The following is a 5,533-nucleotide window of genomic DNA, read 5'->3' on the forward strand; positions in this document are numbered from 1 at the left end:
TCTTCTAGTTTTATGTTTTTATGTGTGTGTTTGTTTTTCTTTCTGTCTCAGGTAAAACGGTAGATCGTTGAAGGAGAGTAAATAAAATGTTTTAAAAATAAAATTCTCAGGTTTTATATAGAACTTTATAGAAATTGTTATAGTTCCCTGTGTGCACACACTCTAGTCTCATATATGAAACATTAAATAGTCTTGTTTAACACACACATAAATAAACTTTTCAATAAAACTTATTGAAAAGAATTTAACAGGTCTTTTATTTTTTTAAGGAATTTAAAAAAATAGTAAGTAAGTAAGCTTTTATTTATATAGCACACAGTTACAGACACATACACATGCAAAATTGAGACAGATAGATTAATAAAATAGACAAACATGACACAGAGAGAAATCAACTAAAATGAAATAAAACAGGACATGAGAACAAGAAGGGAGGTCTATAGAAAGGCTTGACGATGTAAACGGGTTTTAAGGCGTCGTTTAAAACAGACAAATGTCTACAAGAATATCTTTAAGACAATAAAAGACTCCGCAAAGTAAATGTTTTAGTACAAAAAGTACAAAAAGTAGACAGTAGAAGTGACTCTTCTGCTTCATAAAATATCTGAATACACTGACTTATTTTCCTTTATATTATCATAGCACGTACTAAGAAACAGCTCTGATCCCTCCCACTACAACACACAGCAATACCATGCAAAACCCAAGCAGGACCCAACTGCAGACACGCAGACACGGCTGGTTCATTAACAGGAAGCTTTAATACGTTCAGTAAACAGACGTAGAAACATCCAAACCATTAAATCAGAGGCTGCTGAAGGCCAGAAGCAGGTAAAACAGACACACAGATGCCAGAAAACTACAAACTAAAATTGCAGCAGCTTTAACAGGCGAGAATAGAAACTAACTGACTGCAGCATCATAGCAAAACAGACAACCTGGAAATCTGATTGTGAAACGTGATCTGATGAGGAAATGAGAAACTGGGTTCACTGAGTTCACTGGAGCACTTCTCTAGAGAAGTGAGAGGTCGACTAGAGGTCAGTGGTCTGTATCACAAACTGAGATTAGTGGGTTAACTGGTTATCTTTGGACTTTTTCTTGTGCTGTATCATGCAGCTGGTTAACTTTTAACTGGGGTTGATCACCATGGTAACTTGTGCTGCGGCAGGTTAATGTCAAAGGATCAGATTAAAACATGTCAAAAGTACACCTGGTGACCAATCAGATCCCTGGAAAAAACTGAGTCATTTCCCAGACAGGATCCTGACACAGACAGAAGTCCCAAGTTTACTATAAAGATGATGCGTAAAAGTAAAAAAGTGATGTTTTTATTATATCAATAAAATTACTTTTCAGTTATTTCCAATGTCACTAATAGTAAGTGTTCACTCAGGGTTTAAAACTTCTTCTAACAGACAGAAAGATAGTTAAACATATTGACAGATGAATGAAAGGTGATTAGAGTTGTAACCAACAGGATTCCTGATAGATGCTTTTACACTTTTATTTCATTATTGCAGTTCAGGATAACATGAAGGGACTCAACAAGATCATTGTAAATAAAATAACTGTAAAAGTTTAGTAAATTTCCGTCACTGACTGCAGTTTTCCTCTCTGACACTGGTTTTAACAGTTTGTATTCATGATAGCTTGTTTATTGTGTGACTGAAAAAGCGACAAAATGTCACTACAGCAAATACGTCATCAATAGATAATCCATTTATTCTCTATAATCACTACACTCTATGTAGTAAGCTTTAGTTCAGATCTTTGTATACTCAGGTTGGACGGTCTGCCTCGTCTTAACGATTGGTATATTCTTATTTATGAGGCTGTTCTTGGACTGCTTCCTTCCTACTGATGGATCTACATCCTACAAAAAAATATGGGAAGTTATTGTCTTTGCTGCCAGGATTTATTCCTACTAACTGTCCCTAAATTTGTACTGAACTGGGAAAAAGAGCGTTTACGTACTAACTGCTCCCTCAGCTTTGAATCAGTTGCAAAATGACCTGAATCTTGGGGAGCTGCTCTCATTGGACACATTTAATGTGATTCTAAATGATGTTTTGAATGTCGATTAATGTTTTTTGATATTTTGAAATTCTGTAATTTGTTCTTTGTTCTCATTTTAAATTATGTTTGTTTTATATCTTATTTGTGCCAAAAAGAGTCTTTTACTTCTGGTTAAAGGTTAAATAAAATAATGTTTCTAGAGCCTCTTCTTCAGTTCTAGTTGTGTGATTATATTGTGTATATTTCACCACGCTGAACAGGTTTTTGTTGCTGCAATATTAAAAGTTCCCTGCAGGTATGTATCTCCGTTCTCTATCAAGAATCACCAGTGTTAGGCTCAGTGAAGCCAGGTGACCCAAATAGAGACGGACTAAGTTGTTGCTTTGTGATAAAGGCACCAGGTGATGTATTATAAGATCTGAAACACTACAGATAGAGTGACATTCACTCTGCCTGCATTTGGTTAGCAACGGATATTAATTTGATCGTTTCTACATGTCACTAATGCACACAGCAGATGTTGAACTTCTGTTCTTGTTCTTTGTGCATTTATCCACAAATATTTTAGGTAGCCCTTCTTCCAGGGCTGCGGCTGCCTAGATAACAACTTCTTTGTCTGGGCTGGTCAACAGCTGGGTGGACCCCGGTCCCTCCAAACACACACACAGTCGGGTACATGGTGTATATGTTCACAGTGAAGCATATGGAGTCTGTTTTGTGTGTGTGTGTTGTGTAGCAGAGTGTCCTGAGAGTATTATTTTGTGCAGGAGGCAGTTTTTTCTCACAGTTTGAAAGCAGGAAGACATAAATTACCGTCAACTCAACAGAAAAAAACACTTTGTTATTAAAACCACATGATGAGTAACTGTATGAGTCGAGACAAGGCCGTGCTTATCAACAAGACACACACACACACACACACACACACACACACACACACACACACTTGTCATTTCCTTCCCTTGACTCTGGTGTCATTCAGGTGTAGTTCATCTCCTCTACAGCAGAGGGTGGTCTCACTCAGGTGCTTCCATACATCCTCAACCTGCTTTATACTCTCCGAGCATTTTATTAGGAACACCTGTGCAATCCAATACAACATCTCTGCCATAAATTATACTTTTACAAAGTTTATACATTCATTTATACATCAAAAAGGTGGAACAGTGCATTATATTGAAGTGTGAGTGTGAAAGTGTTGCAAGTGTTCCTAATATTTTGCCCCCCCCCCCATGTATGTTAATGGAGCAGATAAAATATTATTATATCATTTAATGCACTCCAGTACACCACCACCCCCCCACTACAACCTCAATAATAAACATAAAGTGGTATTATCACCTTTCTGACAGCGTCAACACAAACTGAAAATGTATAAGCTTCATAAAAGTAGAATTTATGGCAGAGATGTTGTGTTAGATTGCATTAGATTGCAGATCTATTACTGTCATACAAAATCAAGCTATGATTTAATGTACTATAAATTAAGGGTGGATCAGGTAATTTATGTTTGCACAAGTACCAATAACTGTAGAACACGTTGCATAAGTCTCACTAATACAGAAACCATAAACTCTACACTCCATCCCTCCCTTCTTAGATAAGAGAAATTGCTTCATGCATGTTCTGTGATAACATACTTGAACATATAAATCATCTACATACCATAAATTTCCTAAATCTTGGCAAGGCAGGACCTTCATGGCTCAAACCTCCTTTTCAGTTGGTAAAACAGAATCCATTCTGTTTTTTTGGTCTTTGTAGAAGTCAAATAGGAACGATGCCATCACCTTTAAAAGATAATGCCATAATAGGTTAACCTGGCAGTGTAACAGGAATGTCCCAATGTGTCAAGGTCAAAATCAACTTTTCTTTTTTTTTTTCTTTTTTTTTTTTTTGCTGTAAAGCTCTTTCAAGATTCAACATTCAAAAGACTTAATTGCCATTTGCACAGAGTACTTGCACATTGGAATTCTTGTGCAGTTCATTCGGTCAGGTTAAAAAAAAAGAAACAAATTTACAATAAATTACATTTAGATCAAATTTAAATGAAAAAGAGTAGCCGGGTCTGAGAGATATTACATTATATACAACAGTTATTTACAGCACTCCAATAAATACTTACAGCACTTTTAAGTACTGGTGCAGCAGCTGGAAGAAGATATTACACACAAAAAAACATATTGCCCCCGGCAAGGTCTGGATTTTGTACCACAGTGTAGCAGCATGTTATACTATGGTATAAATGAGGGTTTAGCAAAGTGCTTGAGAGTCAATAGATTAAATTAATCCCCACAATGATACAAAAATCTGCAGAATATAGTCTAACAACCTTTTCAACAGCAGTTAGATAGCAGCTAAAATTAGCCTTTAGGTAATGGTATGCTAACATTTATGAGCTACATATAGTATATAGCGAATGTATTAAGCTAAAGCTAGCTTAGCTAACATTACCTGCTTTTTATTCTATTTTCTAGGTGTTTGGTTTACTGAAAGCTTGAAGCTAACTTACTTCCATCGTAATATCAGGATGAACCAAATTGTCTTATACTGATTTTGATAAAAATTTGCTTACTAACTGCACTCATGGATATATAAAGAGAACTTTACTTTACTTTACTTCTAACTTTACTTTACAACTTTAGCTAACCTAAAGTTAGCCTTTAGGTAATGGTATGCTAACATTTATGAGCTACATATAGCATATAGCGAATGTGTTAAGCTAAAGCTAGCTTAGCTAACATAACCTAGCTAACCTCGCCATATTTAACTTTTAGACTTTAAGACTTCAACTAACTTTACTTTACAACTTACAACTTTACTTTACTTCTTAACTTTACTTCTACTTCTCTTTATGCATCCATGACTGCACTGCAATACCTTCCGTTACATGATGCAGCTACTGTGCAGTTGTGTTGTAGAACAAACTGAGGCTAATCTGAGTTACACCATTAGTTGGTCTCTACCACTTTATGATAAGGCACCTTTTATAAAGGGTTTATAAGCATTAATTAATGATTTAATTAGTGGTTAATGAATAATTTACTTATGCTATATAAATCATTTATAAACCATTAATAAGCATAATGTTTGGGTTGCCAGGTTGTGAGAAATCCCTCCTTTCTATTTCATTTGTTTTATCTAATTCTTAAGGAAGACATCTGATGTTCTCACTTTCTGAATCCAGACGAAAATCCATTTATTAACAATTTATTAACATTCATAACTGCAGACTTTAATCATTTTCATCAATGACTTATTATTATTATTTTTTAAATCTTTGTTTATTAGGTTTTCAGGGCATTAAATTCAAGTTTTAAAAGGGTTACAGGCAACATTGTTTTATATAAATGTAGGAAATTGTAAAGCATCTATACAAAACCTGAAAAACTTTTTTCTCTCTCTCAACCCCCCCAACCTCCCCACCCTGTTAATCTCTTTCTAATTTCCACTTTTATAAACATGAAGAGATAAAAATGTATCAGGTTCTGATACAAAAAAATCCCCTTTGACG

At 35.1% G+C, this 5,533-nt stretch overlaps 1 long non-coding RNA gene across 1 annotated transcript; it reads right to left on the reverse strand.

The window, feature by feature from the left end:
- Nucleotides 1-327: 327 nt before the first annotated feature.
- Nucleotides 328-5,031, reverse strand: LOC122982610. The gene is made up of 3 exons (XR_006403501.1): nucleotides 4,145-5,031; nucleotides 3,685-3,809; nucleotides 328-3,100 (listed from the first exon to the last, which is right to left on the reverse strand). It is a non-coding gene; the product is annotated as an uncharacterized LOC122982610 (long non-coding RNA).
- Between the last annotated feature and the right edge of the window lie 502 nt (nucleotides 5,032-5,533).

Source organism: Thunnus albacares, chromosome 5 (genome assembly GCF_914725855.1).
Source record: "Thunnus albacares chromosome 5, fThuAlb1.1, whole genome shotgun sequence".
Lineage (NCBI taxonomy): Eukaryota > Metazoa > Chordata > Actinopteri > Scombriformes > Scombridae > Thunnus > Thunnus albacares.